General features: G+C 32.8%; 1 pseudogene; it reads right to left on the reverse strand.

Moving 5' to 3' along the window:
* Positions 1 to 259: 259 nt before the first annotated feature.
* Positions 260 to 27,543, reverse strand: part of LOC111373068 — a 28,238-nt pseudogene continuing 954 nt past the window's right edge.

Here is a 27,543-nt window from a genome sequence, read left to right on the forward strand (position 1 = left end):
TGAATTTTTTTTTATTTTTTTTATTAAATATGAGTCGTTTTGCTTTTCTTTATCGATAGTAATGTTTTGGACAGTGTTTTTTAGGAAAATGTGTAGTTAAAATGTAAGGAAAAATTTTGGATTTACATGCAAAATATTACATTGTGTGGATATGTGGTTGAAATTGAGAATGCAGAAAAAAGAGTTTCAAATAATAGTGATCAAATAAGGGCTTAATGTCCATCCAAAAACTGTAAATAATACATTAAAAACTGTAGAACTATTGCGAAGCAGAGCCAATCTCTTTTTCTTTTCTGGCAGCTGTCTTTGGCAACAAATACTGATTAATGTTAGTCAGAACCCCCACCATTTGCATAACATTTCCCAAAAGCTTGCTCAACTCTTCATCATTCCTTAAAGCCAATTGTTTATGCCTAGGCGCAATCCCGTTCCTCTTCTTGTCCCTGGCCTCGTTTCCTGCAAGCTCCAAAACCTCAATCAACAGAACCATATAGTAAATCCTGAACATAAAAAATGTACGAAATGGGAACAAACAAAACCGATAACCCATCGCGGCAGCAAGGTATTCAAGAATGGCAGAGAGGCAAACCAGGGCAACAGCGTCGACACACTCATCAAACTTTCTATTCCTTATAAATCTATCGATTCTTCCAACAGAGAATTCGAGCAGTTCAATTTTTTGTGGTTTTAGTAGCGATTTTTAAAAGTGTCAAACCTATGTTTCAGAGTTTATTATCCACTAGTTTAGAAAGATTTTTAAAAGAAAAAAATTATATACATGTCCCTAAGTAAAATTTTCAGTTTATGGGTTCTTATATGAATTTTTTACTTATAAGCGATATTTTACTAATAAATAATTTATTTATTTATTTATTTATTTTGTGTATAAGTTAATATTTAACTTAAAAAATAGAATAAAATTAAAAATTTTAAATTTAAATATTTAAATTTAGTGCAGATTTGAACAGTTCGAGTGCGAGGAAATGAGGAGATATTGCATTTGAGAGCAAGCCATAGTTCTAAGGAGATATTGTAGGCCATGATCTGAGTGAGGAAAGTTTCAGTGAGGGGAGCATTTATGGTGGGAGTGAAGAACGAATCCAGGCCACTGTTTCATATTGAGGTTTGGAATCTGGAAGAGAGCATCAGAAACGTGATGCGGGGAATCAACTTCTTTCGGAGGTGGTTTCACTATGCCATGAATGTAACCAAAAATGGACTGACCATGGAACTTGGATAGGGCATGATTTCTCAGCATGGGGTGGTTTGTGTGATTAAGATTGGTATTGATGGTGAGAAGAAGTTGGGATAAGGAAGCACAGGAGAGAGAATAATAGGTTCGTGATTTTTTTATATATTGAATCGTGAATACACGTTCTTTATATACAGAGCTTAATACAATAATTACTCTACTTTGTAGCTTATACATATGAGTTTAAATTCAAAAGAACTATCCTTCTAGCTATATCAAAAAGATTTAAATTCCAATAGGTTATCCTTCTTTAAAATTCAAATGAGCTATCCATCTGAAATTCAAATAAGCTATCCGTCATAAATTTAAACGGGCTATCCATCCAGAATTTGAATGAGCTATCCTTCTTAAATTCAAATGAGCTATACTTCTGTGAATGAAATAGTCATGTTGACGTGTTGTTATACAAACATAAAAAAAAATGTGTAGATCGAATGGGGACAAATAAAACCCCTAACCCATCTCAGCAACAAGGTATTCAAGGACGGTGGAGAGAAAGACCAGGGCACGAAATTGACACGCTCAGCATACTTTCCAAAATTGAGAAATCAGCGATTCTGTCTACAGGGAATTCAATACAATTCTTACTAGATTGGCATAGGATTTTCGATCCATGCATTGACCCTCCCTCTACCTCCCGTAGTGGAGTCTCTGCCAGTTGAATTTTACTATAAACTATAGAAAGGAATTGAAACTGGATACTGGAGATTGTAAAAAAAAAAAATGTCGATCTTTTTACGGAAATAAAATGGTTAGTAGATGGTTTATATAGGAATTTAGTGACCTGGTGTTACAATTTGATTGCCAGACACAGATGTGTTCGGGATCGATGATGTGGCGTGAAAATGAAAACAAGGATTTTAGATTTTTATTTTACTTTTGAAGTAGAATTCGCCCATGAAATGCCTCATTAAAAATTTTTTGCAGTTGAATAATCCCATATATAGTGTACTGTTTTCATCTATTTAGCGAGACATGGTTATTTTTCTTTTTGTAGAAGCAACTATTTAGCGAGTGCAATTAATTGTTTCCAAGGAAAACTAAACTTATATATGGAAGGTCTATTTCAAAGATTGATAAAATGATAATTTGAATTTTTGATTATTTTTGTTGAGTAGTAAACTTTATTTTTGGACTAAAGAATATGAGATTAAGTATTTTGCTCATATGCCCAAATCAATTAAAAAGCCAAAAATGCCTAGCATTTCTAGAAACATTATCTAGAAAAATCTATATAAATATTTAAGTAAAATATGTGGTAATGTGACAAGAAGAATATGTGGTCTTATATATGCAATCTATCTAGAGTATTCTAGGAAAATATTTTGTCCAAATGTGTGGTCTAAAAGTCTCATGTAAATATGTGGTCTAGGAGTCCTTAGAAATTGTGTGGACTAGAAGTTTTATATAAACACTATATAAAGGGATATGGTCCTCCATTTTGTAACAAGCGAAGTGTGTAAGTTTTAGAGTTGAGAAATACAAGTTTCTTTTTGTTCACTTCCTTCATCCTATTAGTGTAGTCTTCCTCTAAGGCATTAGCCAATCCAAGTTAGTAAACCCCTCTTTCCTCCAATAATTTTAACCAACCACAGGAAGTTGAAATAAGCTTACTCGACAATTCCTAACTTAGTTAAAGTAAAATGACTAATACTTGAGCTTTACTAAATTATCGTGTTTTCTTGTAATAGAGAAGGATTTAATTAAAGAAATCTATTCGATTAACAGAATCCATTATAAAAGCTTCCAAAAGTGATTATATTGTGCCGCAAGCCTGCTATAATCACTATCCATTGCTTGACTTATGAGATGAAATTTTCATCAAGTCAAGTAGTAATAACAAACGTGACTTCTAGAATCTTTACATATCTTTATTTCATAAACTATCTAAAAAGAAATCACATTGTCGAGTATTTATCCTATCCAGCTACAATATAACACGTGCAATTCACATGCGACGGATGTTAAATGGATGCCTAAACTGTTTTAAAACTCCCTCCTAAACCAAGCACATTTATATAATTAAAAGATTGTCAATTGAAGAAAAAACTAGAGAATTTGTCCTACTCAGCTACAATATAACTCGTGAGATTCATCTGCAAGTAACGTAATGTATTTAAAAGAAGGGGATTGCTGCACCAGAAGTTCTAAAGGAGAAACCATCTTCAGAATGAATTATTCACCATTGAGAACAAGCATCGATAAAAATATGAATGTAAAGATTCTGGTCTGTAATCGATAGAAGAGAAAGAATGCAACTACAGGGATATATGAGTAACAATATAAACCAGTAATGATGTCCCAAAACGATAGTAACATCTAGTTGGCATATATATCCAATTTAATCTAAAAAAATCTTTTGCCACATAATAGAATATTCTTTTCATGTAATTTGGTGCTGCAAACAATGCAAGGTAGCCAAAAAAATGCAATCACGCAAATAGATAACCGGGTAACAAATATGCCTTGGTACGATTTCATTATTCTTGTCCCTGGCCTCATTTCTTGCAAGCTCCAAAACACAAACCAACAGAACCATGTAATAAAATCCCAAAACTAAAAAAATATATGAAATGAGAGCAAACAAAACCCCTAACCCACCTCATCAGCAAGGCATTCAAAATCGGTGAAGAGGTAGACCAATGCACAGGAGCCAAAAAGCCCTTCATACTTTCCGGCCCGTAGATATTGAACGATTATTCTAATGGGAATTTGAAGACATCTACAAGATCGAGATACAGAATTCCATGACTTGGCTTCCCTCCACCGCCCTTGTTGGAGGTCAGTTGAACACATTTTCATATTCAAATTTTACTGCAAACCCCAAAAAGAAATGGAAATTAGAGGTGGAATTTGTAGAAAGGGCCGAGATTTCATTGAGATGATGAGGTATGTAGAGGGTTATTATAGGAATTTAGTGGGTGGGGTGTTAAAATTTGATTGATGGTTAGAGGTGTGGTGGAAATCGATGACATGGCATGAGAATTGAAAATGAGGGTTTTAGATTTGAATTTTACGTCGAAAGTAGAATTCAATGCCACAACTAAAAATTTTTCACAACTGTAGAAGTTGTTATCTATGTGTGTGTTGTGTGAATGTATGTATGTGTGAGAGCACGAAGAAAAAGAGGGAAGGAGAGAGACAGTGAGGTAGTGTAGTATTTTGGTGAGGAGTGTTTCCATATAATTAAAGTAGATAAGTGCAAATTTGTCCAAAAAGGTGTAAAATCTATTTCAAAAGTAAAATAATATTTTTCTTTGAGTCTTAAATTCAACAATTGGGTATGAGAGAAAGGCTGTTAATATTTTTCTTTGAGCTTTTTAAGTTCATGCACAAAAGGAGAATATCAAACTTTCGTAAAGTTTTCTTGATTATGAGGCGGTAAATAAAATCACGATGAGCAACCTACAAGTGATAGGCGGAATAAAGAAGCTCAATAACCAGAACTACACCACATGACATACTTGCATTGAGTCATATGTGGGCAAGACTTGTGGGAGGTTGTTGGTGGAAATGACGTGACACCAGCAAAGGAAGCTACAGCTCTGAAAAAGTGGAGAATCAAAGCGGGTAAGACTTTATTCATTATAAAGATGACAATTGAGAAAGAATAGTTGGAGCAGATAAGAGACAAGACTACACCAAAAGAAGCATGGGACAATTTGGTTTCACCATTCTCGAAGAAAAATGAACTAAGAGTATAGCTTCTGAAGACTATAGCTTTTGGTGAATGAGCTTCTCTCGATTGCTCAAGGTGAATTAATGGTAAGTCAATATTTCAACAAAGTATGCTTAAGCTGCTAGTTACTGATATGAAGCCACTTTCTGTTCGGGACATTGTCCACAATGGAGCCACTTTCCAGGTAATGTAGTCTTAGTTTGCTCTATATGATTTTAATGTATCCATGATATCTTACTAATACCTTTTCTAACTCATAGATGTGGTTTAGGATCGGAAAATTGATGTAGTGAGTTCTTAATGATGTTGTAAATCACCTACTCAGTGGTTCTATGCCAACCTTGCTTTACATGTCCGCTAATGTAAATCGAACACTCTCTTACATCTCGCCAATAAATATGAAAAGAGATTAGATCTGACATCTGACCATAAAATTGCAGAAAATGTAAATAATATATGATTTGATTGAAATTCAAACACAAGAACTTTTTTTTTTTTTTTATATTGATTCAATGCTTCTCTTGCAGCTTTGTTGGCCATCGTGAATTGTGTGGCTAGCAAATCGAAGAGTGCATGAGGGACAATATGATTGAGTATGCCGTTAGAGTATGATCCGAAAGCTGGTATTGCAAGCGTGGCAATAAGCTCTTCATGCCTAAGCTGTATCAAAATTTTATTCCTAGTTTTGTTTCACTTTGAAGCTCCTTTGTATTTAGGTGGTGTTGTATCACATTCTAGTGTTCAAGTGTATGGATTCAAAAATTTGTAATGAAATTATCAATTTTTATGCAATTCCAAAATTTGTTTAGAAGGAGTCATTTTCAATTTTGATAGTCAATTTACATAAATTGTTATAAAAAATAAAAAAACTACGGCAGTGGTTGAAAAATATTGCGAAATGGTTTTTTGCAATGCTCAAAAAATGTTACAAATTATTATTTATTTATTATTATTATTATTTTTTTGCAACATTCAAAAAATGTTGGGGTTTTTTGCAACATTCAAAAAACATTGTGAAAGGATTTTTGCAACGCTCGAAAAATGAAAAACATAGCGAAAGGATTTTTTGCAACATTTAAAAAATGTTGTCATATCATTCTATTCTACGATAACATCCAGATTTGCAACATGTGGCTGAACGTTGCGAAAAGTCATTGGCAATGTTTTTTGAACGTTGCAAAAAGCTTTTTTTTTTGGTAGTGTACCCATAGGTCCATCTAAATGACTAATTTTCATAGTATCTAGAGCTTTTTTCAAATGACTTGATAGTTTGAGTCCAATACTAAACCCATCCAGCCATTAGGAATTACAGGTGTTGAAACAACTTGTGAAAATGTTGAGTAACACTTCAGTAACTACTCTACAAAATCATCTTGTTGGAAGCTGCAATCATTCCCATCTTTCTCCATATAATTATGTAGTACCAAAGTAAGCAATTTATTGCATTAGCTAGGTAGTGAGTTATTTCAGAATTATAGCAAGTCAAATTTATGCTACAAAAAGCACATACCAAATCAGTTACAAGGCTCATCTAGAGCTCAAAAACATTATCAAAATGCCATTGAGTGGAAAACCAACCTTGCTATCTTCATTAGCAACAAATTTGTCAGCAACAACATCAGTAGGTAGAAAGAGGGATCCCCTTAGACTTGGCCTTCTCCATAGATGATGTTACGAAGACTAAGCGTGTCATTTTCCACAAATGAAGATCCCAAGGCGTGTCATTTTCCACAAATGAAGATCCCAAGGCATGGCCTTAGGCTTTATAGAAAGTAAAGATCATCCTCCATCAAGAATGAGTATGTCAACCTTCTCTAACAATGACACAATCATGCCAATGTTGACGGATCCCTTTGAGCCACAAACAATTGTAGTAAATGGATTTATTTATTTATTTATTTTTTATTTTTTTTGCATGCGATTCAAGAAAAATAAAACTTTAGCATCAATAAATGTCCAACAACCATAATGCTATAAAGAAATATGCAGTGACGCAATAAGTGCCAACCATCGAGTTAAATATTTTAATAGCACCTGCAAGTCTTATAATTCCAAAGTCTATGAAAAAAATGGTACTTTATATTTCAAAATGTTGACTCATGCATGACAAAATATTCAAATGAGCAATCTTTCGACCAGACATAGAATACATAACTTAAACAAGTCTAAAGTATCTGCTAACCTTCTGTATAAGGAATCCAGCAATAGAAGGCTTCAAATATTTGGCCACTCTCTCGGTGGAAGCATACATAATGACCAAGAAAACAAGCATAATGAAATGAACAACAAAAAGACAATGGAAAAAAAAAAAAAAAAAAAAAAACTGGAAAAAACCATGGACTTGAGCTCTCCGCCAACCGTGCTTGCTTTTAATCTGATCATGCACCAACTCCAACCTATTTGAAAAAATCTCCAATTCCAACATCTGCTGCTTCCTCCATTTCTCATCAATGAACCTCTCCCCACCCATCACTCCACTAAAAGCCAAAGGCTTGGGAGTCAAAACCAACGCAAACCCATGGTTTCATAAAATCCATTCCCATTCAAATTCATAGAATTCCCAACAACTCCTTGAAAATTCATCATTAATTTCATTATTCATTCATCAAAATTCACAAATCACAATTTATACTAAATTTGTAAATCACCAATCAATCTGTAAAAATATACTGAGAGAGAGAGAGAGAGAGAGAGAGAAGAAAGGGCTCAGAGTGTACAGGTGCCGGTGGCACGTAGGGCAGAGCCCAGTGGGGGAGAGACAGACAATGATGGAGAGCAGATGTGCCCATAATATTACTACAAAATTTAAGACAAGGCCCAAAGTGCTGATCAGCACGCAAAGAAGTGCTGGTAGAATCACTACAAAATCTAAGTCAAGCAATTGATTGTCTGAAGTGACTCATTCCCTGGTGGCAGCTGTGACAATGTAGGCAACATCAGCTGATTTACGTTGCCAAGAAATTGTGACTGCAGTCATTTCCTGAGGAAGAGAGCGAGAGAGGAAAGGGTTTGTTGCCTTGAACAAGGGCAATTAGGGCTGAAAGAATCTAGAATAGTCTAATACCCCTACAATTTTTAGGATTTACTGAATTTACGTTTCAGATTACAAATTATTCGACCATACGTACGGAATAAACTAGTTAAAGCAACAGTCACTTTAATTGGATGTCTAGGTGGTTAAAAAAAAAAATTCAATTATCCTATGTTTGAATGCCGCCGTTATAATATTGTAGAAACCAATAAATAACACAAGATATGAGGACGAAGAAACCCCAACGTGGATAAAACTTGAGGACCAAGCGAGTTACCTCCACTATAGACAATTCAGATAATACAATTACAAGCTTATCCTTGTACCCATTAAGACCCGCTGCCATAGCCTTATGATCTATTGCTATAGACATCTCTAGCACTAGAATTCCCTATCTACCTCCTGTAGCCTCCTACTGCCATAGATTCTTCTAGCCTCCTGCTAAACTGCCTGTTCTTGTACTTGTAACTGTGCTTTAATCCACATCTCTCAATCCTCTAATGAGAGAGTCCCTTCATCAAAAGATTAAGGAAGACATGTGTTTTGGATTATCGGACCTTTAATGTTTTCCCCAATATGTGGTTGTTGAATCTCAAGATTAAATAAAATGAATCAATGCTTAAACATGCTCTTGGATCTTCAAAAAGATTATAAGAATATATTTTCTAAGAGAGACACAATGAACAACCACCCAAAAATTCGTGCTAGGGCTTGGGTATTTATATTTGAATGTGTTTTAGTAGTATGGGTCGAGTAAAACTCTTAAAAATGCGAACTAGATATTTTTTAGCATAAGTATGTGGCTCGAGCGAGGATTCAGTGAGAATCGAGCTAGAGCCATTCTTTTTTTTTTGCTCAGGCAAAAAGCCAACGAGAATCGAGTGACAGTTGACCAATTATAAATGTTTTTACCATAACTTTCTCTCTCGATGTCCGATTGAGGTGATTCAACTTACGTTAAAAAGCTAACGAAAGGGCTACAATTCTCCTAAATAGCTTTGACTAAATTCCAATTTTTTCTATGTGAAAAATGTATTGGAAGTTACGACTGAGAATTTGGAACATAACTTGTGCAGCTCTTTGACATTCTTTAGACTTCTAATTGCATTCCAATGGTCATACGTGGTCTTCTTGGACTCCTTCAATGCCTCCAATGCTAATTTACCTCATCTATTCAAAATTAAAACTAAGCCCTTGACATTTACAAGTGATCAATTTAGTCAATTTTGTTCACAGCATTGCCAATTACAATATTGGACCTAACAATCTCCCCCTTTGGCATTCGGTGACAAAATTATACAAATTTAAGTCAAGGGATTACAATCAATAAAAAATCTAAACTACCCAATATTCCAAATCATTAAGTCTTACAGTCCTTGTTGAACCTATTTCCCGAAATCCAAAAACTCACATGCCAGTGTAAAAGCACGTGATATAGAAAATAAAAATTAAAGCACATAAACGCAAACACATCAACATGCTACTTTGAGACATGTTATTGATGTCAATCAAAACACCAACCGAAATACCAATATCACTAAACATCAAAACTCAAACAGCAATAGATATGATATGGAATGCAATGTAATACTCCCCACTTACTTCGAACTCTCATAAATTCAATGCAATAACACAATGTATCTATGTCTCTCCCCAACGACCCCTATAAGACATAGCAATGCAAAATGCAAGTAATGTCAATAAGTGAAATCATGGGCATGCCAATGCAGTCGCTTTCCTATGTGTATGCTATTTTACATTTTTTTTCCTTCAGTTATATACATTTCTCTCTCCCTTTTTGTCACAAATGCTGAAGGGAATCATATCAAGAAGCGTATGAATGGAGTAGAGAGTACAAGTGACTCATGTGTGTAAAATGTCATCATTCCATTGCAAGCAGGACTCCAAACTTTAATTTTGTGAGAAGGGACAAGTCAATAAGTATATTCGTCTGCTTATGAAAGTCAAATTATGAAAGTACAACAGAAACTATACTTATTATTTTTATTTTTCTACCCCTTGCTTTGAACATTAATATTTTTTAAAGTTTCCATATTTTTCAACTCATCACATTTTTCATATTTTTTTTACATTTTTCTCATTTTCCAACTAATTAATGTTTTATCTTAATTGCAGATTCTTCTACATTAGGCACTAAGATGACCCCGTAGCGAGCTTTAGGCCAATTAATCCAAGTTAGCTGACCATAGGCACCAAGTTTTAAGAGACCCGTCAGGCTTAATTGCTCAAGTTAAATAGGCCACAAAGAAAAAAAATTAAGTTATGAGCTTATTTCAATAGGGGAATAATTTTTGGGTTTATGTTCTACTAAGTATTGGTCAATTCATTTCCAAAGTCACCCTATCAACATGTGATAACCATCCCAAATCACACACACGCAGTAGAATCCCAAATTCCTAGTGTATGCAGTGCAAATGGTACATAAAAACACTTATAGCAATTAATCTAAATAGACCTAAACAAGTAACGAAAATTATTCTATATCTTATCAATTTCAACTCATGCATGATTACAACCAACAAGTTCAAGAAATATATATCATGCTATAGCAATTTCCATAGCAAATTATTTTTGTCTTTTCCAATGTTTCAAATTTATTATTATTATTATTTTTTTGTGTTTTTCTTTTTCAAACATGAATACATCGTTCAAAAAGAAAAATATCGAGTACAAAAAAAACAAAAATAGATTTGCATGCATCAATGCATACAGATGAGAATACACATGCATGAACCAAAAAGACAGCAAATGAAAGTAAACACTTACAAGTGATGCATGCAATCATCGTGTGACAATTAAGAACAAGCATGCATCAAAAACTACCTAATCAATTAGGTATATAAGTGTTCTTTCACTTAAGAACACCGTGATCCACTTATAGATTTTGCAAATCACTCTGTTCACCCAAACATATCTAGTGGGATAATAGTTTCCAGACAATTGTGTCACCAACTTGGTCAAAAGATTCACTTGTTCGGTAAGGAATCCAATCTGACCAACAAACACCTAATTTTTGTTTCCATTTAAATGCATCTTCTTATTTTTGTTCTGAACTAATGACGTCTAAGGTGGATGTGACCTAACACCCCACAATGAAAGCATGTCGGGATAAACCTAGGGCCTATGTTATGTAAACACAGACGTCTATTCCTAAGTCGATGAGTCCTATGTTGTCTGATAGACCTCTATCCTATAGATCCCTCAACATTAGGTTCAGGGTTAAGCACATGTTTAGGCTTGTCAAAAGCAGGGACAAATGTGGTCTTAGAGGTGCTAACAGTATCATCAAGTTTACCCATATATTCTAGACCTTCCTTATTTCCAGCTAGCTTACCTATTCCTAGAAGATTATCTAGCTTTCACGAACCACTAGTGAAGGCAAGAAGTTGAGACTTTGAGTGCTTTAAATTGCTCACAAGGTTCACAACCTGCATTTGCAAAGTCTCATTCATGGTGGTCAACTTACTAACTTTCCTAGAGAACCTCTCAAGCCCACTGGTAAGATTTTTGACATGAGACTATAAAGCTTCATTCATCGACTTAAGTTTGCTCAGGACAGTGGAAGATTCCTTAACATACGCCTCTAACGTAGCTTTCTCTGATTGCAGCTACTAAATAGTCATACTTAAAACATTGTTTTTATTGAGAATTTTCAAGCTTTCCTAATACATCTTCTCATAGACCTCATCAATATCTTCCTTATTCACCAACTCGTCACTAGAATCCTCATTACTATCAAAGTCCTCGTCTTTTTCACTCCCCTGTTTGGATCCATTATTAGCCCTAGTTATGAAGGCAAAGTATTTTTCACTCTCCTCGTGCATGGATTTCTCACTCTATTTGTCCAAGCTAGACTCGTCATCAGTGAGAGTAGAATTCATAGCTTTTTTCTCGACTCTCTTAGCACTATGAAACTCCTTCTTCACATGGCCTACACCTTGATTGTTATGGCATCTCACCGAATTAGATTTTCTCCTCGATTTTCTTGGGCTATCTATCGGTTTCTCTTGCAGCTTCTTCTTCCTAAACATTTTTCAAAATTTCTTAGCTAGGTAGGTCATCTTATCATCGTTAGGTAATCTGAATCAGAAGATTCGATTCGATTATTTCTATCGAATTTCAAGGCAAGGAATTTTTTCTTAGCAGGATTGTCTAAGGTAAACTCATAGGTCTGGAGGGATCCAACTAGCTCCTCTACCTTGATAGTGTCAATGTCCTTACTTTCTTCTACAGCCATAACTTTAGGCCTAAAATGCTCATGTAAGGATCTAAGAATCTTTCTAACTACCTTAGACACGGGGATCTTCTCACCTAAGTTAAAGGAAGAGTTTATTATGTTGTTTAGGCTCGTATTGAAAACATCAAACATCTTATCATCACTCATCCTAATCTCTTCAAACCTAGTAGCCAGCACCTGCAGTTTTGAATTCTTAACTGAATGTGTTCCCTCATCTGTGGTTTCTAGAATATCCAGACTTCTTTAACAATCTCACACATGGACACTTTTCTAAATTCTTCGAGGAAAATAGCCATAAATAGGGCATGCAAGGCTTTACTATTCTAATTACATCTATCCAATTCAGTCTTAGACCAATTCTCTATGGGGGTGGAAGTGACAACACCATCTACTTTGGACTTAAGGGCAAACCATCCATTCACAACACTCAATCGAATCCTCTCATCCATAGTTTTCAAAAATGCCCTCATTCTCATTTTCCAATAAGCATAATTATTCCCATCAAAATGGGGTGGTATACTCTACGAAGTACTCATCTAGATAATGTAAGGTCATGCACTCTAGCTTTGATACCACTTGAAAGAATCTAGAACGGTCTAATATCACTACAATTTTTAGGATTTATCGAGTTTACATTCAAGAGTACAAACTATTCGACCTTACGTCCAGAGTAAACTAACTAAAGCAAAAAGTCACTTTAATTAGTGTCTAGGTGGTTAAACAAAAAATTCAATTATCCTATGTTTGAATGCCACAGTTATAATATTGTAGAAAGCAATAAATAACACAAAATATGATGATGGAGAAACTCCAACATGGAACTTCAGGACGAGCCAATTACCTCCACCATAGACAATTAAGAAAATACAATTACAAGCCTGTCCTTGTACCTATTAAGACCCACTGTCACAGCCTTACGATCTACTGCCACAGACAACTCTAGCACTAGAACTCCCGATCTACCTCCTAAGGCCCCCTACTGTCGTAGATTTCTCTATCCTCCTACTAGACCTCCAAGTCTTCCTCCTACAGCTCAATCTGTTATCTCCTACAGCCTTCTGGTCTATACTGAATGTCTCTCCAAAGTGGACCACCAAGAACCGCCTGTTCTTGTTCTTGTAACTGAGCTTCAATCTGTACCTCTCAATTCCCAATGAAAGTGTCCCTTCCTCAAAAGATTAAGGAAGATAGGTGTTTTGGATTATCAGACCTTTGATGTTTTCCCTAATATGTTGTTGTCGGATCTCAAGAATAAATAAAATGAATCAATGCTTGGACATGCTCTTGGATCTTCAGAAAGATGATAAAAATATGTTTTCTAAAAGAGACACAATGAACATTCATCCAAAAATTCATGCTAGGGCATGGGTATTTATATTTGAAGGTGTTTTGGTGGCATGGGCCAAGTAAAACACTTGAGCAAGAATCTAGCGAGAATCAAGTGAGAGCCATTCTATTTTTTCGCTTGAGTGAAAAGCCAACGAAAATCGAGCGACAGTTGAGCAATCATCAATGTTTTCACCATAACTGTTTCTTTCAATGTCCGATTGAGGTGATTCAACTTATGTCAGAAAGCTAACTCAAAGGTTACAATTCTTCTATAATAGCCTTGACTAAATTCCAATTTTTTCTATGTGAAAAATGTATTGCAAGTTACAACTGAGAATTTGGAATATAACTTGTACAGCTCTTTGATATCTTTTAGACTTCTAATTGCATTCCGATGGTCATATGTGATCTTCTTGGACATTTTGGACTACTTTAATGACTCGAACACTAATTTACCTCATCTATCCAAAATTGCAAATAAGCCCTTGACTTTTACAAGTGATCAATTTACTCATTTTTGTTCACAGAATTGCCAATTACAATATTGGACCTAACAAGGGCAATTTTAAAATTTCTCCGAGCGACATCATAATGGTTGTTGATAGGTAATTCTGACATGTGTCCGTAACAAATAGTGCCAAAATTTTAGACTTTTTTTTATATTGTAGTGACATTTAATTAGAAAATTTTTTGCATACAAACAATCATTTTCCCCTGATGTGGATATTTTTCTTACTAGCAAATTGTTATTAATCTTATTCACCTGACATATGATTACTTTAATTCAACTAATTTTTCCTTATTATCAAAGTAAAGTTAATTTATTAGATGGTTTAAACCAAATCACAAATATATATGTTTCAATCATAATTACTAAAAGGATATAAGCATCAGATATTATTTTAATACATGTATTAATTGCACCAAATGCCGATCTTTTATCCAACTAGGTTTCAATCCATCCCATCAAGCACTCAACATATTGGTGAACGTAACCTTCACCGCCTTGCCATGTTTACTCGTACATAGGGCCTGTAGATATTGTTTGACATTTCTCTAGTGTACAAGACGTAAAAAGGTTCCACATAGCACATACATCGGGTTGAAGTCTGCACAGTGATGCCAAGAAGCAATTCCTTCATATCCTCCTTGGTGGTAGCTTTACAGCCTCTCTCAGGTTTCCACAGCCTAAAGTTACATTAGAAGCTACTTATATTGTCAAGTTTTGTGAAAAAACCAAGTGCAATGCATGTACAATGTACTTGCTGTATTTTTAGTATTGTAAGTAATTGTTTGATTGAATGTTTTCGCATGGGTGAATTTATATTTTTTGCTTATAAAACTTCTGAATTTTTTTTATTAAATATGAGTCATTTTGTTTTTATTTATCAGTAGTTTCTTTTTAAAATTTTTAATCCATGTATTTTTTTTTTTTTACATAAATGGATTTCTCATGTAGTAGTGGAATGCACGGAAAATGAAGTTACAAATCATTTTTGTATGTAATTGAAGGTGAAGAGCAAAGATTTTGTGAGACTTTGCTTCTTGAAAAAACTCGATTATTGAGTGCTATAAAAGAAATTATTTAGTTTCGAATGTCTAACCTTTTATTCGATTATTTATTTCTCATTCCTTGGGAAAAATATTTGAAATAATAGTATGGTCTAAAACTATCTTGTAGAGGTATCATTTTAACCATGTTGACAAAAGGGAGATTCGGACCTTGGATAAATTTTGTTTTGCTGTTAGTTATAAAAATAAGTAGTCATTTTAGGTTAATCCTTATATAAATAACATATAGAGATACCTCAATTAGAGTGAAATACACATCAATCGTTGGGAGACGAACACCTTTGCACAAATTATCATGTATTTAGTGCTTGAAATTTTCAATAAAGTTAAGTTTATATCATTAGTTATTTGTTTAGCCAAAATTTATTAATGAAACACTATTGATGCTCGTGGAACACCCATGAAATATTTCAATTCTGTGGGTAGTAGATTAACTGGATTTTTTTGCTTCTAGGTAAATTTTTGTTTATGGGTTACTTTTTATCTATGATAAATTTTCTTTACCAATGGATCATTTTTATAACTTGCATATAAATAACAAATTAGAAGAAATTTGTAACATACAAACAATCATTTTTCCTAGATGTGGATTTTTCTTAATAACAAAATATTATGAATCTTATTCACTTGTCATATGTGTACTTTAATTCAACTAATTTTTTTCCCTATTACTGAAGTAATTGTTAATTTATTATGTGGTTTAAATCATCTCACAAATACATATATCTCAATTTTAATTACTAAAAGGGGACAAGCATCACATTTTATTTTAATATGTGCATTAATTGCACCAAATGCCAATGAGTTATCCAACTGGGTTTCAATCCATTCCATCAAATAGTCAACATAGCGGCGAATGAAACTTTCACCGTCTTGCCATGCTAACTCGTACTTAGGGCCTGTAGACATTGTTTAACATTTCTCTGGTGTACAAGACGCATAAAAGGTTCCACATAGCACATACATCGGGTAGAAATCTACACGGTGATGACAAAAGTCAATTCATTTATATCCTCCACGGTGGTAGCCTTACAGCTTCTCTCAGGATTTCACAGCCTAAATTTGCACTTGAAGCTACTTATGTTGTCATGTTTTATCCAAAAAACATGTGCGATGCACAGACAACGTACTTGATGTACTTTTAGTAATGTTTGATGTACTTTTAGTAGTGTAAATAATAGTATGATTGAATGTTTTCTTCTGGGTAAATTTATATTTTGAGTTATTTATAAGACTTATGAGAATTTTTTTACCAGTGAGAAGTTTAGTTTTTTATTATGAATTTTTATTTTTTTTGAAAAAAATTTCAACCCATGCATTGAATTTTTTTTTACATATATGGACTTCTCATGCAACAGTGGAATGCATGGACAATAAAGTTACAAATCATTTTCATATGTAATTAAAGATAGAGTGAAGAATTCGTGAGATTTTGCTTCCTAAAACACTTGATTATTGAGATCTATAAAAGAAAATTTGTTTTGGTGTTAATTGTAAAAATGAGTAGACATTTTTAGGCTAATCATTAATAGTTACCATATATACCTCACCGATAGAAAAGTACTATTGATCCAATGGAAGATGAACGGCTTTGCACGAATTATCACATACTTAGTGCTTTATGTTATCAATAAAGTTAAATTTATATTATTCGTTATTTGTTCAGTCAAATTTATTAATAAAACACTATTAATGATCGTGCGACATCCATGAAGTATTTCAATTGTGTCGGTGGTAGAATAACTTGATTTTTGCTTCTAGTTAAATTTTTGTTTTATGGGTTACATTGTATCCATGATAAAAAAAATTTACCAATAAATCATTTTTATAACTTGTATATAAATATTTAGTTAGAAGAAAATTTTTACATACAAACAATCATTTTTCCCTGAAGTGGATATTTTTCTTACTAACAAATTATTATGAATCTTATTCACCTGTCATATGCGTACTTTAATTCAACTAATTTTTTTCCCTATTATCGAAGTAATTTTTAATTTATTATATGGTTTAAACCATCCCACGAATATAAATGTTTCGATCATAATTACTAAAAGCATATAAGCATCACATATTATTTTAATACGTGCATTAATTTCACCAAATGTCGATCTGTTATCCAACTCGGTTTCAATCCGTTCCATCAAGCACTCAACATATTGACAAGCGTAACCATCACTGTCTTGCCAAGTTTACTCGTATGGGGCCTGTAGATATTGTTTGGCATTTCTCTCGTTTACAAAACACATAAAAGGTTCCACATAGCACATACAACGGGTTGAAATCTATTCAGTGATGACAAGAAGCAATTCATTTATATCCTCCGTGGTGGTAGCCTTGCGGCTTCTCTCAGGTTTCCGTAGCCCAAAGTTGAATTAAAAGCTACATATATTGTATAGTTTTATCAAGAAACCTAGTGCGATGCACGTACGATGTACTTGATGTATTTTTAGTATTGCAAATAATAGTATGATTGAATGTTTTCTCATGGGCAAATTTATATTTTTTTGGATATTTAGAAAACTTTTGAGATTTTTTTTATTTTACTTATTAGTCATTTTGTTTTTAATTATAAACAATTTTTTTTAAATTTAAAAAACATGTACTGATTTTTTATTTTTACAGAAATGGGTTTCTCACGTAACAGTGGAATGCACGGACAACGAAGTTAAAAACCATATCCGCATGTAATTGAAGGCAAAGAGTAAGACTGCTTCCTGAAAATCTTCATTATAGAGTGCTATAAAAGAAATTATTTAGTTTTGACCGTATAACTTTATATTTGATTACTCATTTCTCATTCTTTGGGAAAATTATTTGAAATAATAGTATGGTCTAAAACTATCTTGTAGAGGTATCATTTTAACCACATCGACATAAGGGAGATTCGGACCTTGGATAAATTTTGTTTTGGTGTTAGTTGTCAAAATAAGTAGTTAATCCTTATATAAACAACATATAAAGATACCTCAACTATAGTGAAATACACATCAACAATGGGAGTCGAACACCATTGCACAAATTATCATGTATTTAGTGCTTGAAATTTTCAATAAAGTTAAATTTATATTATTATTTATTTCTTTAGCCAAAATTTATTAATAAAACACTATTGATGCTCGTGGGATACCCATGAAATATTTCAATTCTGTATGTAGTAGATTAACTGGATTTTTGCTTCTAAGTAAATTTTTGTTCATGGGTTACTTTTTATCTATGGTAAAGTTTTTTACCTATGAATCAATTTTATACCTTGTATATAAATATTTAATTAGAAATAATTTTTTACATGCAAACAATCATTTTTCCCTGAAATGGATATTTTTCTTACTAACAAAATATTATGAATTTGATTCTTCAACTAATTTTTTTTCCCGTATTATTGAAGTAATGGTTAGTATATTATATGGTTTAAACCATCTCACATATACATGTGTTTCAATCATAATTCTGAAAAGGAGACAATCATCACATATTATTTTGATACGTGTATTAATTGTACAAAACGCTGATCTGTTATCCAACTAGGTTTCAATCCACACCATTAAGTACTCAACATATTGGCAAACGTAACCTTCATCGTCTTGCCATGTTTTCTTATACTTAAGGCATGCAGGCATTGTTTGACATTTATCTCGTGTACAAGACACATAAAGGTTCCACATAGTACGTACATCGGGTTGAAATTTACGCAGTGATGACAATAAGCAATTCATTTATATCCACCTCGGTGGTAGCCTTATAGATTCTGATGCAAACCCACATAGCAATTGAAACTACGAAACCCACACAAGATTGGATTGCAACCTAAGAAAGTCAATAAATCAAATTTTTTATTTTGATTCAAGATTATTGAACCAATTAACCAACAATCACCGACAATTTGTTGATCTCTTGATCATAAAAAGAACCAAGACAATCGCAAACAATATCTTGACCTTATGATCACAAAATTTACAAATCTTACTTGAATTGTTGAATGCTACAAAGAGTATGAATATTTGATAAGTTCAGATAGTTTGAATGCCACAAATATTAAAAATATTTGACAAATTCTGTTCAATTAAGAACAAGATAGAAAGTGAAAAAAATTCACATGATGATTAATTTTCAAAAAATTTAATGCCTTTATTACACAATGAACGTGCATTTTTAAAGGGATAAAATAAACTCCTAATCAAAATAAAACTCTAATTCTAAAGACAAATCCAAATAATCTACAAAACAAATGGGGCTTAATCTAAAATTACTACAAATAACGAAAATACCCTTGAAACAAATTCAAAATGCAAAAATAGACCACTATACAACCAAAATTGACCCCAAAAGTTTGACAAAGTCGTTTGACAAACTTGTGGAAAATCAAAAGATATTTCTAGATTATACTCATGGGCAAAAATTCGACAATTGAGCTGAAAGTACATCCCGTGCATTTTTGCATATACTTCATATTTCTCCCATTCTCTAATTAATTTAGGATCTTCTCTTCTAATTAATCTATACAACTCCAGAACATGCAATGTATCTTTGTTAGTTTTAACCAAAACATTTCACATCATGATTAATTCTCTCAGGTTTCCACCCTAGAGTTGCATTAGAAGCTACTTATATTGTCATATTTTATCAAAAAACACGTGTGATGCACTACGATGCACTTGACGTATTTTTAGTGTTCTAAATAACATTATGATTGAATGCTTTCTTCAGGGTGAATTTATATTTTGAGTTATTTATAAAACTTATGAGAATTTTTTTTTTATGAGTGGTTTTGTTTTTAATTATAATTAGTTGTTTTTTTTTTATATTTTCAAACCATGCATCGAATTTTTTACATAAATGGATTTCAAACATAATAGCGGAATGCAAGTACAACGAATTACAAATCATTTTCAAATGTATTTGAAAAAGAAGTGAAGATTTCGTGAGATTTTGCTTCTTCAAAAACTCGATTATTGAGGTCTATAGAAGAAATTATTTAGTTGGATGTATAACTTTTTATTCGATTAATTATTTCTCATTCTTTTGGAAAAATATTTGAAATGATAATACGGTCTAAAATTATCTTGGAGAGGTACCATTTTAAACCATGTTGACGAAACAGAGATTCAGACCTTGGATAAATTTTGTTTTTGTGTTAATTGTAAAAATAAGTAGACATTTTTAGGCTAATGCTTATATAGATACTATATAGATTCACCTCACCTATAGCAAGATACTCATGAAGCAATGGGAAAAGAACAACTTTGCACAAATTATCTCATATTTAGTGCTTGAGATATTCAATAATGATAAATTCATATTATTAGTTATTTGTTTAGTCGAATTCTATTAATAAAATAGTATTGATGCTTGTGTGACACCGATGAAGTATTTCGACTGTGTAGCTGGATCTTTGCTTCTAGGTAAATTTTCTATATGGGTTACTTTTTATCTATTATAAATTTTTTTTTACCTATGAATCATTTTTATAACTTGTATATAAATATTTAATTAGAAGAACTTTTTTACATACAAACAATCATTTTCCCCCGATGTGGATATTTTTCTTACTAACAAAATTTTATGATTCTTATTCTCTTGTCATATGCGTATTTTAATTCATCCAAATTTTTTTTCCATATTATCGAAGTAATGGTTAATTTATTATATGGTTTAAACCATCTCACAAATACATATGTTTCGATCATAACTACTAAAAGGAGATGAGCATCACATATTATTTTAATACATGTATTAAATGCACCAAATGTCGATTAGGATAAAATTCATCCTTATCCAACTGGGTTTCAATCGATTCCGTCTAGTATTGGGAATGTAACATTCACCGTCTTGCCATGTTTACTAGACATTGCTTGACATTTCTCGGGATTCGTAAAAGTTTCCAAATATCATGTTTGTCGGGTTGAAATCTAGATAGTGATGATTACAAGCAATTCACTTATATCCTCCCCAGTGGTTGTCTTAAAGCTTCTCGGTGGTTTTTGTAGCCTAAAGTTGCATTAGAAGTTTCTTATATCGTCAAATTTTAACAATAAAACTTGTGCGATGCATGTACAACGTACTTGATGTACTTTTAGCAATGTAAATAATGGTATGATTGAATGTTTTCTTTTGGCTGAATTTATATTTTATGAGTTATTTATGCAATAATGATTTTTTATTTTGACTTAGGGTAGTTTTGTTTTTAATTATAAATGTGATTTTTTTTTTAATTTTTAACTCATGCATTGATTTTTTTATTTTTTATTTTTAACTTCAATTGATTTCTCAATTAATGGTGGAATGCACGAACTATAAAAGTGGGTCATAATAAAGTTACAAATCATTTTCGTATATAATTGAAGAAAAAGAGCGAAGATTTCGTGAGATTTTGCTTCCAAAAAAACTCGATCACTGAGTGCAATAAAAGAAATTATTTAGTTTTGGATGTACAATTTTTTATTCAATTAATTATTTCTCATTCTTTGGGAGAAAATTTTGTAATAATAGCATGGTCTAAAAATATCTTGTAGAGGTGTCATTTTAACCTTGTTGACAAAAGGGAGATATGGACCTTGGATAAATGTTGTTTTGGTGTTAATTGTATAAATAAGCCTTATATAGATACCATAAAGAGATACCTCTCCTATAGCGAAATACTCATGAACCAATGGGAGAAAAACATCTTTGCACAAATTATCACATATTTAGTGCTTGAAATTTTATTAAAATTAAATTCATATTATTAGTTATTCTTTAGTCAAATTTTATTAATAAAACACTATTGATGCTCGTGTGACACCCATGATGTATTTCAATTATGTAGATAGTAGAATGACTGAATTTTTGCTTGTAGGTAAATTTTTGTTGATGGGTTACTTTTTATCTATGATACACTTTTTCACCTACTAATCATTCTTATAACCTGTATGTAAATATTTAATTAGAATAATTTTTTTACGTATAGGCAACAATTTTTCCCCGTGTGGATAAGAACAAATTATTTTGAATCTTATTTGATGTATTAGATCGAAACCAGTTGAATAAGGATCAACTTAATCATATTAGGCATTTGGTTCAATTAATACCTGCATTGATTTAATCGAGGTGCTTACCCCACTTTATTCAATACAATTAAAATAATACTACATACGAGATGGTTTAGTCCATATTTAAATTCAATATTTCATGAACAATAATGAATAAATTAGTCGAATTAAAGTACGTTTACTCACAAGTTAATAAGCTTATAAATAATAAAGTTAAACAAGAAAAAAGGTTACTCTTGAATAAGCTTACAAGTAAAAGCTAAATTTAAAGGGGAAAAAAAGAAATCTGCTACTGGGTAAAACAAGAAAAAAATTACTCCTGAATAAAAAAATATTTATAAATTAAAACTTGTTACTTGTAAGTGAAATTCACCCATAAGTAGAAAATGTCCTCATAAGTCAAAAAATTCACCTAAAATTAAAATTTATTCATACTATTAAATACATAATTTTAAATGTGCCACGTGCGTTACAAGTGAATTGCACGCATTATAATATAGGTGGAAAGGGCAAATGTCCTTGCCTTTTCTTTTTGTCGCAAAATACCTCGTTCTTAGATCCCTCAAGTCCTCAAGCTTGGCCTTGGAAGGAGTTTTGGCTGAGTTTAGGTGCCAAATTGCCATGTGCCACACATGAATTGCACGTGCATCACACGTGTTATAATATTATGGTTGAAAATGATCGATAATCAAGATTTTTTGTTCAATTGTGAATTACTTGATTATTTAAATTCTTCAAATCCTTGAACTTGGTCTCAGAGGGAGTCTTAATGGAGTACAAGAGCCTAATCAACTCCTGCAAACGTTCCAGTGCCTCGACAAAATATGTGAAAGTCCCTACTACACATGTTTAGGTGAAGCCTTTCGTTTCTTATTGTTGGACAAGTGGGGGTGGAGGAGACATAGATTTTCCTTAAAGTAGAAAGTTGATGTGAGTATAACTTTATTTAAGTTATATTTACTTAAAAGTAAAAAGTTCATCTATAACTAAAAAAAATCTCATGATCAAAACATTAACTAATATAATGAACATTCAACTGGAGTAAGATTTCACTCATACTACTAAATACAGGATTAAATATACATGAATAATAGTAGAAAAATTAACTAATTTAAAATACATATACATATATAAATATCTTTGCACGCAATTAAAATTTCTTACCAGATTGAAGAATAGATCGAAGAATAATTGAAATCAGAGATTGGATGATGATTTATTCGAGAATGGAAGAGGTTTTTCTTTTCCTTTCTTTCTTTTTTTTTTCGGTTTTTTTGGTTTGTGGAAGAACACAGTAAACCGTAGCCTGTAAATGTAAGCAGTTAGGGGTAAAAAGGGCAACTGCGGAAAATTTGGAAAAATAAAACTTTTTGTGGGATCACTTGACCCCCCACAAGATCCCATGTGGGTACGCCCATGGTCAAAACGAGAGATCCCTTGAAAGCCCACCCCTTCTAGATATTTTAAGCTTTGAATAACCAATAAGTCGATCACACGAAGTGGTATGGTCATAATTAACTTTTGATGTGAATATTCAAATTATGCAGATGCTAGCATGATACGAGAAATTGAGGTAAATATCGACAATTACAACTCTAGTACATTATTGTACTATGATATTGTTTGTGATGTTCTGGTTTACTATTAGGTAACTTATTTATTCTTAATGTCAAGCATTAGCATTAGCATTCTAGCAGCACCTGCATTGTTTTTTCATTCACAGTGGACATAAGGATAGTGACTAGAATCCTTTTACAAAGGTACTGTTCTATTTTTTTTTTCTTAATTAATATACCTAACTGAAACTACCAACGAGCATTAAAGATAGTCCGGGATAAGGAATTCGGCGTCAGTAGCCCTTCATGGACTACAGATCCACACAAGCTTCGTATAGTAGGCCAAGCCTTATTTTTTTATCTGTCTGCCAGTGTGGTCTCATGGGGGTGATGACCAAGAAACTGTTGGATCCTTAGCTGTGGTTTAAGCTATGTAGGACTTCACGGAGACTCATTAAGTGCACTTGTTATTGGCCATATTAATGTTTGAGCCTATATGGCAAAAAGTACGAAGATTCAAGCCATATGCACAGGGCCAACCCTGATATTTTGGGGGCCTTATGTCAAGTTCAAATGTGAGACTTATATTTTGAGTCTTCTTACATATAGTTTTAGCCTTTTTTGATGGACATTTAAATCAGATTTTAAGTAGTTTTTAATAAAAGTAGATGAAATATGTCGATGAAAACTTGTGGGACCCATAGGTCGTTAAAATTACTTGTTGATTTTGACTTAATATAATTATGAAGAATCTAACACAAACAAAATTTTAAAGAGGAAATTAACAAAATGTCAAATTTCAACCTGCAATACAAATTACAAGTAAAGTTTGGCAAACAGAAATTGACTTAAAAATAAAAAGTATTTGTATGAATATAGACAAAGAATTATTAAATTCAAATTACTTTTCGCAAACATGTAAAAATGTTATTATCATGAGATTAAAACAAAACAATAGTATAACAACCTATATACTCTGCACTATGTGTTTTGAAGATAAGAGACAAAGAAAGAAACTTGAAAGGTTGTAACAGTGGCAGTGAGATCAAACCAATATGCTAAATTGAATCTTTAAAATTTTAATTCAAAGGGATATATATCTTGTTGGGTTGAAAAAATAATGGTTGGTGATTGTTTGACGTGGAATTTTAAGAGACAAAGAGGTCTTTTGTTTGGTTAAGAAGAGAAAATGAATATTTGGAAAATAAAGTGTCAACTTAGTTATAAAGAGGGAAAGTAATATCAATGATAAATAAATGTGAATGATATACACACACACACACATATATAGACACACACACACGAAAATGACCTCATAAGCACCGGTGACATGTCACACCATTTAATTGGTGAATAAATTAGTGGTAGGTCCCATGTATTTAATGATTCACCAATTAAATGATGTTATATGTCATCGATACTTAACATAAGTTAAGTACCGATGCTTAAGAGATCACATATATATATATATGGATTTTTATATTTTCAATTTTTATTAGTTTCTTATGTTTGCATATAATATTTCTATTTTACAGAATTTCATAAATATAATTTTCATTTTTCTTCAACCAGCTAATTAACTTTAAATAATTTGGGGCTCTCGCCAAAGCGGGGCCTTAGACGATCGCCTACTTTGCCTATACTCGGGACCTCCACTACATATGCATGATTGGATGTACATTTCATGCACTATAATATTTATTGGACATTCTCTTTCATGCGTGTTGCAATTGTACACTAGATATGAATGATATTGATGGATATAATTGAGAACATTCAGAGGATCAAATTAAGATACGATGGAACTTGTGTTTTCCTCTTGGTGATGGTTATTGTATTTTCATTGTGCAACTATATTATTTTATAGGTTGGACTATAACTAATAACTTCATCAAACTTGAATGTCCGGCTAGTAATGCTCATTAGCTATGCGGCTGATACGAAGGAAATAGTCATTGGCGGACATAGCGTCTATCCTAGTGTTGTCGAGCTAGTGTGGATTTGAACAGTTTTGAGTTAAGGAAAAATGAGGAGAAATTGCATTTGAGAGCAAGCCATACTTCTTAAGAGATAGTGTAGGTCATGACCTGAGTGAGGAAATTTTCAGTGAGTGAGGCATTTATGGGTGGAAGGATAAAAGAATCCTGACAACTGCCTCGTATTGAGGGTTTGGAATTGGAAGATAGAATCAGAAATGGGATGGGGGGAGTCCACTTCCGTCGGAGGTGGTTTTTCTATGCCATCAATGTGCCCAAAAATTGACTGAACATGGAAGTAGGATGGGGCTTGAGCTTTCTGCATGGGGTAGAAAGTGATTAAGATTGTTATTGACAGTACTGAGCAGAAGGTTGGATAAGGAAGGGAAGGAGAGTGAGGAGACCAATGTGGATCAGATGTTCGTCATTTTAGTGACTCAATGATACTATATAGAGAATAATAGGCCTGTGATTTTTTTTTTTTATTATATGTCTAATTGTGAATTACATTTTCTTTATATAGAGCTCAATCCAACAACTATTCTACTTTGTAGCCTATACATGTGAGTTTAAATTCAAAAGAACTATCTTTCCAGCTATATCACAAAGGTCAAAATTCAAATGAGTTATCCTTAAATTTAAATGAGCTATCCACCTGTAATTCAAATGAGCTGTCCTTCTTCAATTTGAATGAGCTACTCTTCTTAGTTATCCATCTGAAATTTGAATGGGCTATCCTGCTAATGAACAAGCATGTTGACATGTAGTTCTACAAAAAAAAAAAATGTATGGCATGGGAACAAATAAAACCCCTAACCCACCTCTGCAACAAGGTATTCAAGGACAGTGGAGAGATGGACTAGGGTATCGGCACCCACTTGCTCGGCATACTTTCCAAAATTTGAGAAATCTAGTAATTAGGAGCAGGGAATTCGACACCGACTTTACTGGATAGGCATAGGATTTCAATGCATTGGGCCTCCCTCTACCTCCCTTAGTGGAGGCTCTGCCAGTTGAATTTTACTATAAACCCTAGAAAGGAATTGAAATTGGAAACTAGAATTTGCTAGAAAATGCCGGGCTTTTATGGAGATGAAGTGGTCAGTAGATGGTTCTATATAAGAATTTAGTGAGATAATGCTAGAGTTTGATTGGCAGATAGAGATGTGCTGCTGATAGATGATGTAGCATGAAGATTGATAATGAGAATTTTAGATTTTTATTTTCCTTTTAAGTAGAATTCGACTCGATAAAAACTTTTACAGTTGAGTATCTCCATATATAGTATACTGTTTTCATCTATTTAGCAATAAAGATATGGTCATCTGTCTTTCTATGTGCATAAGCTGTTACAGAAGCCTCGAAAAATGATTATATTCTGATGCAGTGTGCTATAATCACCACCCATTGCTGGACTAATGAGATGAAAATTTTCATCAAGGTGAATGGTAATCACCAAGATAACTACTAAAACATTTACAAATCTTCATTTAATACTAATTATCAAATGAGAAATCACGTTATTGAGTATTTATCCTTTTCAGCCACACTACGTGTGGTGCACGTGCAATTCACATGCGACAGATGTGAAATGGACGCCTAAACTCTTTTAAAATTCCTTCCTGAATGAGCACATTTAATTATTTAAAAAATTGGGAAATGAACAAAAAAACTGGAGAATTTGTCCTTCCAAGTTTTAATATAACTTGTAAGATTCATGTGCAAGTCACTCGATGTATGTAATTTTTTGTTTTTTTTTTTTGGGTTTTTGGACGATCATGAAAAGAACTAAAATGTAAAAGATGGGAATTACAGCACCAGAAGCTCTAAAGTATAAACAATCAACTTCTACCATCTTTGGA

The sequence above is a fragment of the Olea europaea genome, unplaced genomic scaffold, assembly GCF_002742605.1.
Source record: "Olea europaea var. sylvestris unplaced genomic scaffold, O_europaea_v1 scaffold1067, whole genome shotgun sequence".
NCBI lineage: Eukaryota > Viridiplantae > Streptophyta > Magnoliopsida > Lamiales > Oleaceae > Olea > Olea europaea.